Genomic DNA, 12,382 nt, shown 5'->3' with positions numbered 1-12,382 from the left:
ATCAAACTTGATCAACCGGCATTGATTGATGGGGGGTGGGCTATGAGTAGACAAGAGGAGAAGAGATGAATTTTGAAAAGGGACTAGAATACTGTGAGGGTCTCAGAATAGCGGAGATCTTTGGGACAATATGTTCAAAACGTTTTTTTTCAAAATGTAAAAAAAAATTATAAATGCAGGGCTCAACGCTAACTTTTAAAAGTAGTTGCAAGGCTGGCAACCAGGCATCAGCTTTTGGTTGCCAGAACTGAAAATACGGTTGCCATTTTTAGACACCTTATATTTTAAATAATTAAGATACTATACAGTTATACATCAACTTAATAATGAACATGTGACACAAAAGAATGTTCAAATGCTTTACAATAAGTAATTAACACAATTAATTGAAACTTAAGTGGTAGTAAACTTGTCCACCCTCAATTGCTGGTATACAAAATACCAGCAGTGCAGCTGTTGTCATGTTTTTCACAGATCCCTCACAAATGAATTGAGCAAGTCACTAGTTCCTTGGTCATCCGTTGTCTCCCTTTCAAATGTGGGTTGTCTTGACCTTTGTGCTGATCCCCACCACAGATCCATTGGCCCTTCAGCATTGAAGTATTGGATTGGCCAGACTAATACATTTATATTGTTAAATAAATGAAAACCATTCACAGTTAAGAATTAGATATTATTTATTAATGCTGTAAATTACCTTTAATATGTCTAACTATATTTAAAATGTGTTACCTTTTTATAGAAGTGATTATAAATGTATGCCAATATTTTTCTATGGTAAAGTTTCGTCTTGCACTTTTATTTTGGTAGCAATAAGATCGGGACTCTTATTTTGAAGGAACTTTTAGCGGGAAGTGAATGGACAACATTCCTCTTTGCTTTTCGTTCGGGTTGACCTTGCGCTTTATCAGTTGAATCACTTTGAACATTCGTTTGAAAAGTTGACGTGTTGGCCAAACTTTTTACCCCACAGTCAAACAACTTAATTTGCTTCGCCATTTTTTGTAAAACAAACACACGGTGCACCGCGCAAGCGAGTAAACGTGCATCGCTTTCTGGCTCCGTAATCACACCAATGCACGTGCAACTTAAGTATCAGGTTCCATCTGGTCACAACAATTAAATATCACTCTTAATACAATAAATAATTAACATTTATCTTTTTTGGGGTGCACATTTAGCTGTTTGCTGTCCTTATTTCTTTATGTTAAAAACTGGTTGCCACTGATGACAACCAAAGGCCAAGAAGTGGTTGACATTTGTTCTGAATGGTTGCCAATAGCAACCTGGCAACCGTTACTGTCGAGCCCTGAATAGTGAAAAATAAAATATTTCTAGTGTGAACCAAAATATAATACTAAATATTATACAAGTGATTTTTCTTAAACAAAATGATAAATGGCATAAAACAATATTATTCTAATACGGGTCCTTTTTGACCCACTTCTGGAAGAGTGTAGGGTCCAGTCACTCGTGCATCTAAAGGCCCTTACACACTGAGCCGATTTTCGGCGTCGATAGAGCGTCGTGTCTCCCTACTCAGATTGGTGTGTACTGCACCGTTGTGTCTTTTCGGCCGAGCCGACACCTTCCGCCGCCGATTCGACATGTTGAATCGGGAGGCCGTCAGCCAAAGAAATCACTCTGATTGGCTGTTCAGCTTAGCGAAAAGTGCATGAGAAGAGAAACGGAAGTGAGGGACTCAAACAAACTATTAAGAAGGCAAATCTGAGATTTAATTTAACTCCAGCTCTCCATACAGGTTCGGGAAAGCCCCATGACCTTCTAGCTGTAGAGTGAAAATGGAACACACACGCTATTTGTTGTTTGTTTATCACGCAGTCTGTTCTTCTTCTCTCGGTTATCACGCAGTCTGTCTTCCGGTTGTTGCCTCTTTTGAATGACGAATACACACTACCGCCTGCTGGTAAGGAGAGTTATTGCCACTCACGCATGCGCAGTTTGTAGGTGCTACTTGGCCGTCGGCTGAAGTCTTTGCGTTGTGTGTTCCAGTGCGAAACATGGCCAAGACGCAGGAGACGTGATGCGATGTCCCGTCGGGACGTGTTCTTTGGTGTTTTTTGGTGTGTAAGGACCTTAAGGGTTAACTAAGGCCAATAAGAAGAAGAAGAGGAGAAAAAGAGACAAACAACAGTTAAATGCCTTAAATCTTCAAAATGCCTCACAAACAAATGCCCTGTTTATGGATTAATTATTCATGCATGACTGACTTGATTGCTACAAGGGGCAAACACAGCATTCTTTAAGAAAAATCTAATTTGGGCATGTTTTTCAGCACAGAAGTTCCCAGATAAGGTTTCAGCTTTCCCCCTAATCAGCTAATGTTAGATCGCTTTAATTTGCCAGCCTTAGATTTCTATCACTTTCAAACTTTATGTGTGTATTTACCATTCCTCCATAGTAATGAACATGTCAGCAACTTGCAATTAAGCAGAAAGGTACACAGATGGGAGTAGTTAATTAACTATATAGAATTAAAATGTGTTTTCTGTGCTGCACTGAGAAGAAAGAGACGGGACTTGAGATGTTTGCAAGGGTTTGATGGTGTGATTATGCACGGGGGTTACGTGCACGCTAATATAAAACCGTGTATGCCTGTGTATAATTGGAGTCATGGTTGTCTTTAAAAACTCTTGAGTCTTTTTTTCCCCATTAATGCTTCATTAATCTTTTGTTGCTGATGCATTCGGGTAGATATTCCACACTTGTCGTATCGGTTCATTCACTGTTGAGTCTGTGGAGACGCATGGCATAATAGACTGAAAGGTTAGCTAGAGGAGCAGCGAGAGCCATGTTCCACTTGAGGCACTACCTTAAATTGCTGGTATTCATCAACTTAAGTGATGAGTCTGCATGATGAATGGTCCCTCATTAATATCATCATGCTATTAAGCTGCGTCTCCCTCACTGTGCTCTTCGTAGTATATGTGCATGTACTCACTCGCTTGTGGATCTATTCTCTTCGTATCCTTTTCCCTCTGAAATATGCAGTTTACCATTTGCAAATCCTTCAGTCCCTCTTTGTTTTCCTCTCTTTCTCTGCCAACAGTAATATATCCAGAAGTGTGAAGGCTTATCATCGGCCAAAACACTGCACAGTGATTTAAAATACTCAGGATTGTAGACCTCTGGAAAGTTGTACATCTTTGTTCACAATATTAGGAAAAAGGTAGAATTATGGTGTCCATGTTATTAAATAATATACCTGGACTTCTGCTCTGAATGGTGCCATGATATATGTGGATTGGGATCCACATATTTCAATCGTATTGCTCTCCTCTAAGGCTGCGGCCACACAAGGACGAAAACGGCTAAACGCATAGGATTAACGCAAACGCAATCGCAAACAAGCTTCCGTCCACACACAATAGTTATCCGGATAGTGTCTGTCCACACGAGACCGCTCCGTTTAGCTCCAACCGCTGGAGAAGCTGCAGTACATGCAGGAGCCTGTACGTGGTGCTGTAACTTCCTCCACACAAGCAGTGAAGAAGCATGGTTGTCATGGTTGCCCTTCTGTTTATTCTCCGCGGTGGGGGCCGAGGGAACCGAGTTTTTCGCCAGTCAACATGTATTAAAGTTTAAATCTTCCGGACAAAATTATAAAAGTGCCGGTCAAAGGTCTTCTTTGTTATTTATTGAGCTTTAAAACAAATGAATAACGACTCTATATATTATAATAATAAAATACACGGAGCCTCTCTTTTTCCTCCCTCTCTTCGGACAGCATCAGTGTCTGTCTCACGCAGCAGCTCATCCAGTAATCAGTGACCCGGCCGACTGTAAAAATAAACATATTTATAACTAGTTTAGGGAGTTTGAGAGGTAATTAAAATAGCTAAGGGTGATGATCTGACTTGAAGTGTGTGTTTTGCTGCAGCGGGAGGAGCTGCAGGTGAGCAGAGCTGCGTGTCTCCGTCCTGTCAGATTAGACTTCACTCGCGAGAGAAAGATAAATAATCTGAATTCAGGGTGCAGTTTACTTTGACGTGGGGGTGAGCAGCAGAGGTGGGGAGAGGCGGGGCTATTGCCTCATCATTATTGCTGATGTTGCACAAACAACTGTTGCATGGTCAATAGCGTTCGGAGCACGATAGCAACTCTGCGATCCGCCATTGTTGTTGTAGTTGGTGGCGAAACACTTCAGCAATGGTGCAGGGTAAGCGGAGGTGAGCAGAAGAGGTGGGGAGAGGCGGGGCTATTGCGCAATCACTATCAGTGATCTGAAAATGTTCGGATAGGGCGCACACATGGAGCCGTTTGACCCCCCAGAGAGTTGCGTATGCCTTTATATCCACCTTGGGACCCGTTATCGTTTCCTCAGTCGTTTAGTGCCGTATTCCGTCGTCCTCGTGTGGCCGAAGAACGGTCTATATGACACTAAACAGTAACGCAAACGACCGAATTCGTCCTCGTGTGGCCGCAGCCTAAAAACTGAAAGCCTTTAAAAAAAGAGTTGTGCAGTCAAACTAGCTGTTAGCCAAAAAAACTGACGTTCTAGCCAGAGATCTAACCCTCCAACCAGTCTATCAGCAAATCAATAGTCCAAGCTAATACTATAAGGATAATAAGGAGCAGCACACAGAGAAACTTTGGGCTTAAAACTTGATGGATACATTGACATTTTCAGCTGGCGCATTTTAGCTAGCGGCTAGCTTAAAGTTTAAACCAAGCTTAACAAACCAGAATCCCACCATCACGTTATGTACTTTTCTTAGTACTCTATTATAGGTTCTAACAGTCATTACCCTTTTCTGATAAAAAATCTGTTTATTAAGCTTCTACAGTGGACAACTGAGGGTGTACATTACAACTTAAAGAGATGCATACACAATGAATATGCTATCATTTAGCAATGGAAGGCAAAGTATTAGCCTATACAAATGAGGCACTAGTTGTCACTCATTATACATACAAAGAAAGTAAGTATTAGCATTAGAGTACCTTTTTAAAGCGCAGTTGAACCGATGTAGTACATAATACCAGGGTGGAAGCTACCAGAAAACAGGCGGCCATGTTGGAAGCTACTGTTAGCAGCAATGTTGGTAACACACCACCTTGGAAGAAGACACACTTACTAGGCCATATTTGCATCATTAAGTGAAACCAAGTCAAGAAAATTTCTAAACAAGACAAACCAATGCAAGGACTGAGTTCTCTTAATCAGATAAGATAGAGACATGCATTCTGCCTCTCAGTACCTCTGACCTCTCACACACAAACACACCTAATATAACTTTCAGAGCAGATGTATTCCGTCCAGATATATAACCCATAGACCTCTTCTAGAAGTCTATGGGTTATATATCGGCTGCAGGAGTGCTCCGAGCAGATGTTCTTGAACCCTCACAGGTTGATGCCTTATAATTATGAATATAAACCGATTGTGCACATGGTTTAACCTGCCATGGGTGATAAATGGCAGCCTATGCCTGCTGCATAAACTGCCACTGCCAGAATGGAGTCCTTTTGGCCACACAGGGTCAACTGCACGAGGAGGATTTAATGAGGGGGGGCATACAAACAGCCTGGGTGTCCATCTGTCCGCTTGCCCTGCTTCTACATGTCACACATTTGTGAAGATGGTAGCAGTGCTGGACCAGTGGGGCTGCTCACTGAAGTATATATATACATCACCAAACAGCTCACTTTACCTGAGTTAGTCAAGGTAATGCAGAGGAGCTTCCAAGTTCTTCTAAAACAAGAAGACAGAAGGCTTGAGGCTTGTTTCTGAAGCTGTTTTGTCCCATGAACTGTTAACACATGTGTTGACAGAAAATGTAATTGTCCTCCACATCCTGATAGTATGGACATGATAGAAATGGTCTGTTTCCCAAATCATGTTGGATTCAGTTTAAATTGAGGAAAAACCCTCAGCTAATTAAAAAGGTATGACTTTGAGTACCATAATCACAACTAGGAGGGAAGGGCCCTTACAGTATGTATGTAGCTGAATATGAGTGTAAAAAGAAAAATCATTACAAAAAATGCAGTTTTATTAGGACAATTAGTCAAATCCCAAACCACAGTTACGATCATAAAAACTTTCCATCAAGTCATCTGGATAATGTAACCATTAATTGTTAGCAAATTACAGATGGCCTTTACAAGCCTTCTTAGAGTGATGACTAAATAATTATTTGAAAAACAAAGTTGTAATAAATTAAAACTTTTAAAAAAAGAGAATGTCTGGCTATAATGTAGTCATTACCAGTGGCGAGACGTGACTTTTATACCTAGGCCCTCTGACCCCCCCTTCCCTCGAAAAAAAGAAGAGTTATTACTAGTGATGGCGAGATGAAGCCTTATGAAGCTTTGAAGCTTTCCAGACAATTGGTTCGCAAAAGGGTTCATCTCATAAGGCTCCATCATAGGCTTCATTTGAACACAAACCCCCTGTTGGTCAAAGTGTGTAAAACAGGCAGATTGGACATCTCAACAGTGTGCTGTATCTCATACCGAGTTCCCAATGAGTAAAGCCTTAGAATAACTCTAAACAACGAACATTAAATCATATTTTCATGTTAACAATATTGTTTTTATTCCAGTTGAATTATTGTGATTGAAAAGCCTAAGGAGGCTGGTAAACATTGCAAAGAGGGATTTGTATAGTATTCCTTAATAATATTCATAAACTTAACCATGTTGTAGCCTGAGAAAGGCTAAACCATATCAAAGAATACATTTATTAACTACATTATCTCATTTAGCTGTAGCTTTTATAAACAACAAAAAATACGTATTGACCAGTCGTTGAACCAGAGACCCTGCAGTCGTGAGTCAACTGCTTTCCAGCTGAGCCGCAGCACACATACTGAATCTCACTGAAAACTATAGGTTACTTACGTAACCCCAGTCCTCTGAGTAACATGAAATGAGATGTCTCACTATGGGATGCGCCTCATCGCGGAGCAAACAGAAGCATCAATCTCATTACGCCAATCCTGATTGGCTGGTGATCTTGACGTCAGCGTCAGGGAATCCACCCCCGATAAGTAACTTGCGCCACGACGCATGCGTCATTCAAAATAAGCACCTCTTCTCGCTTCACCATAGCAAGGAGGGCCGTCTGGTGAGACATCTCACTTCATGTTACTCTGAGTACTGGGGCTACGTAAGTAACCTATAGTTCACATTCATAACACTCCGTTCGATGTCTCACTATGAGAAATTGTAGCTCCCGTATTGTCAGACGAGCTTATCTCGAAAATCACCAAACCAACCAGAACTTAACAGGTAGAGCTCTGACTCAACCAGTTGCCCAGCACTGCTTGAGTCACACTGGGAGCAGAACGTCCAGCCTGTTAAGAGGCGGACAAAAGTGAGCAGCGAGGACCAGCTCGCCGCTGTACCAATGTCTTGGATGGGAGACATCCCGGACAGAGCCCAGGATGCAACCAGACCCTGAGTCGAAAGAGCTCGCGGACCCGAGGGTGCCTGCGAACTCTGACTCGTATGGGCCCCAAAGCAATTGCTTCCACAAACCAGTGAGAGAGCCGTTGCTTAGTAACAGGCTTGCCCTTATAAGGGTTAGCCCAGGACACAAAGGGGTTGGTCATTATGACGAAGCACCCTTGATCTGTCCCTGTACGTGCGTAAAGCACCGGCTGGACACGGCAAATCCGGCCACTGTTCCCCGGAGGAATACAGTGGCGGGGAGGATGCCTCAATGTCAAATATGGTATCTGAACCAACCGCCTTAAGATAAAGGCAGGGTTGGGCTTCAACCACACTCTGTTTGCCCTGGGGCGAACCGAGTGCCTGAAGACTGTACAGATAGCGCATGAGTGCCACTGGCTCGCTTGGCAGCTGCCAGGGTCAGCTTCATGTCACACTGTATTCAGATTTTACCACTCACGGGCCAGGCCCATAGAGCCAAGCACTCTGGGTGTGGGTGAAAGATCGCCCCCCTCGCTTGGGACAGTATGGCACAACATGCTCTTCTCTGTGTTTATTATGAAACCCAGGTTGAGCAGGTGCTTTACGAGGACATTTGTCTGCGTAACAGCCTCCTGCTCCGACTGTGCGAGAAGCAGCCAGTCGTCCAGGTAGGTCGCCAGGCGAATACTTATATCTTTTTAGATATTTGTTCAGAGCCCTCAAATCAAGTATTGGCCGAATTCCGTTCCCTCCCCGTTTTGGGAACGAGGAAATACTTGGAATAGAAGCCGCCCTGACTCTGCTCGGCGGGTACAATAGATATAGCCCTCTTTTCTAGGAGTGAGAGAATCTCTCTCTCCAGAATATGGGCTGACTCTCCTCGGGCCTGCGAATGCAGAATGCCCGAGAAGCGAGGGGGGGCGACAGCGAATTGGAGTCTGTAGCCCCGTGTTACTGTCTTGAAAACCCAAGCAGATGATGTGAGCATCTTCCACTGCATGCTCATTAGAGCCAGTGGAGATGTCACGTCTCTTCCCCTCTGTGTCTCTATTTGTTGTGTTATGGGGCCCTCTAGTGTCTGAACACAGTGGTGCCCCTTTTCGACAATCCCCACCGACACTGCGCATGCGCATGACGGTGGTGCCTTCACAACCCCAGCCGGCACTGTGCATGCGCGTGACGGTGGTGCCCTTAAAGCCCCAGCCGGCACTGCGCATGCGCGTGGCGGTGGTGCCTTCACAGACCTGTCTGTAATCCGCCTTTTGAGAGATGCTCTCAGAAGGGGGACAGTTGACAGACTGTTTATTGGTTTTATTGTTTTTCTTTTCATTTTTTTGAGCTGCGCCCTCGGCCTGAAACCTGGATGCGTCATCGGCAAATGTTTTATGACATAAAAATCAACAAATGTGTGACATGTGTTTGTGCGGACTTGAGGATGGTGTTGAGTCATCTCTCGAGGCGGCGGGAACACATTTAGAGCTGGGGAACCGTGGACTTCCAGCTCTGTCACAGAGGGGAGAAGGAGGGGCTGTCACGCCGCTCGCTTCTTCTTCCTCGACTGCTGGCCGAAATTCTGGGTTAGCTACGCCTGAGCTGCAGACGGAACCGGAGATTTTCTAGGCCAGCTCGCCCTCGTCTCCAGCCTGGGCTGGGGACTCGGGGCGGGCTGCGACCTCTGGGTCTTCGGTGCTTTAAACCGAGCAGGGTTCGAGGCAGCTTGGGCGAAGGACTGCTGCTGCGAAGGCAGCGGCTGGACCCTTCGAGGGAGGCAGAGGTGGAGTGCCTCGTCCTCCTTCTTTTTCGACTCACACCTCCTTTGCATGGAGGCGAGAGCGGAGCAGAAAATTCCCTCGGGAACGATGGGCATATCCAGCACATCCTCTTTTTCCCGGTCTGGGAGGTTGGTGAGGTTGAGCCATCTCGCTCTTTCCTGCACCACCATGATCCCCATTGCCTTGCCCGTGGCCTGGACGGCGCAGCGTTGGACACGGAGACAAATGTCCGTAACCGCTGCCATCTCGTCCAGAGTGGCTGCCCCCGGGTTACCCGACAGGTCCTCGCAGAGCTCCGCTTGGTAAGCGGTTAGCAGCGAGGACACATTCAGGGCCCTGGCGGACAACGCTGCGGCTTTGTAGGACCGTTCAGTCATTGTCGACTGAAATCGGTCCGACTTTGCTGGCAGCATGGGGTTCCTGCTTGGTGACGGGCCCATCCTCGGTAGGAGGTGGGCCGCTACCAGCGGTTCCATGGGCGGTATGCGGAGCAGGCCGAGCTTCTCCATTCCGTCACAGTCTAGGGAGGAGGCACCCTGGATTGGGACCTTGTTGCTGAAGGGCCGGTCTCTCCACGAGACCGACACCTCATCCAACATCTCCGGGAAGACCGGAAGGAGTTGCCTCTTCGTCCGCGCTGCTTGGGGAAAATGTTTCCCTTCGTAGCGAGACCTGGAGGTATCCTTGGCCATTTCAGGCCACGGGATGTCGAGTCTGGCCGCAGCGCGTTTACACACGGCCTGCAGGTCCATGCTCAGACAGGGCGAAGCTGGTGTGCTATCGCCCGGGAGAGCAGCCCTCGCTCCAGGCTTTGCAGCCTGAGCCGATGACATGAAGGTGTCCTCTTCATGTTCATCTGACTCGGACAGGAGGAACGCCAAGGCGTCCTCTTCGTAGTCCAGCTCGAGGACATCCTCCGTGGATGAGACCATGGTCTAACCGGGAGCCCCTGCTCGGTAAAGCGTGGGGTCCCGTTCCCGCGTGTCTTGCCGTCACCGGGTCCCGGCCTGCCAGGGAGCGGGATTCCGGTTCTGCAGCCATCGCAGATAATGAGCCCCAGACCGACACGGAGAGGGGTTCACTCTCTGCGGCGGGGACGCCCCCGTGTCTTGACTGCCGGCCGGCGGGTCAGTGGACATGGGGGGGTCCTGCTCCGACAGGCTAGCTTGGCATGCTCGCCGTCGGCGGAGGCTCTTCACGGTGAAGCGGACACAATGTCCGCACGAGCCGGGGTTGTCGATAGCGCCTCGGGCGGGTTCCAGTCCGAGGCAGGACGAGCAGACCTGCTGTGTGTCTGTGCCCGAGATCTTCAACCCACAGCCGCAGAGTCGAGCCACCGAGTCCCTGACTCCTCTGGTGTGAGGGAGAGAGGCGTCCATCTTGTTCGCCTCGTGGCGTGGAGAGGGCCCGCTCTCAACAGGTAAATTGGGAGAAAAAGGTGTTACCACCCTGTCCGTAATCCGGAGAAAAGGACGGTGTGGTATTTTATTCCCGGAGAATACTGACTGGTGTGACAGTATGCTCCTTTAATCCTTTCTTCCTTCGTGGGGAGGAGAAAATAAAAAACTTCCTCAGACCTACCTTACTTTCCGGGGAAGAGAAGGGCGAGGTCGATATTAAAATACTAACTGGCGTTAGTATTACCGTCTTCCTGCAAAGCAGAAGGAGTAGCCGGCGAGCGCCCGTCGACCGAAATGGATATTTGGGTTCAGTCTGTGGACCGTTAAGCTTGTCCGGCTACTATAGAGATGTGCTCTGAAGCGAGAAGAGGTGTTTGAATGACGCATGCGTCGTGGCGCAAGCTACTTATAGGGGGTGAATTCCCTGACGCTGACGTAAAGATCACCAGCCAATCAGGATTGGCGTAATGAGATTGATGCTTCTGTTTGCTCCGCGATGAGGAGCATCCCATAGTGAGACATCGAACGGAGTGTTATGAATGAGAACACTGCAGCATATTTATTCATTTATTCATTCATGTTTTTATTCCTACATTTATTTATGCTTGTATCTATTTATACTTATGACATGTTCCGATCTCTATATAAGTGAGGGTCTGAGCTCTCTTGATTCCATCGTGTCACCGGGCCCGGGTACAGGAGGGGTAATATGGTTCTTATTATACATCCAGGTATTATGAGCGTTGTGGTTTAACGGTTCAACCGATCTGAATCGCTTCCTGAAGCAGTCACGTGGTATCGACAGGCAGCGAGGCTTCGTTTGTCATCGATGACGTCACTGGCCCAAAACGATACAAGCCTTGATACATGCTTCACAAAAAGCTTCGGGGATTACTCGACACCTCGACACACGCTTCGAAGCCTCGGCGCAATACATAACATCACTAGTTATTACATCACAGCGTATACTTCTTCGGAATATCAAAACAACATCAAAACTCATCAATGACAGCGAATCAAGTTATTTTGGTAAAACTAATGAAAAATATAACAAAAAAAATATTTAAAAAATAAATAAATATAAAAAAATAAATGTTTTATATTTTCAAATATCTTAGGCTCGCCACTGGTCATTACGTGTGGAAGAGAGCATACTGAAATGACCCCAGTAAATTGAAAGCGTACTGCTGGGAGGAGGTGAGGGCCAGATTTATTGGAATGCAGCCTAATGTTTCATCGAGGGTCATCCCCAATCTGGCGACACAGCCAGGATGTCCAGTTTGAGTAACAGGTCCATGAGTAAAATGCCAAAACACTCTCCAACCGTTTTAAATGACTGACTCCTGACTCATTAATGACATTTTGCAAATCTCACATGCTCAAATCTGACTTAAGCGCAAAAAACAAGTGAATTACCTGCATCAACAACAAGCTGTTTTGCCCTACTTTGTTCAGATTATTCAAGGAGAAATAATTATGTTGGAAGTCATGGAGATGGCATGAACCCGATTTGGCGAACGACCGACACATCACTATATAAAAAGAACCTGAGGTTTATGGCTGTTTTTGGAGATTAACAGAGAAATGTGCTCCGTTTTGGCTGCTTTGACTGCCGTCTGGTAGTCGGAAAGGCAAGCACGAAGGATTTCTAAGACATGGAGTTTATCCTTTTTCCATTTTCTCTCTGCACACCTGCAGGTGCTTCTAAGAGGGCGAGTACAGTCATTAAGCCACGGCTCGGAGAGAACTTTGGTGCGTCTAAGCGTAAAAGGAGCGACGGAATGCAGTATTAGTGTGCATGTCGAATCA

This window comes from Pseudochaenichthys georgianus, chromosome 24, assembly GCF_902827115.2.
Source record: "Pseudochaenichthys georgianus chromosome 24, fPseGeo1.2, whole genome shotgun sequence".
Classification (NCBI taxonomy): Eukaryota; Metazoa; Chordata; class Actinopteri; order Perciformes; family Channichthyidae; genus Pseudochaenichthys; species Pseudochaenichthys georgianus.
Note: the sequence above shows the minus strand (reverse complement) of the source record.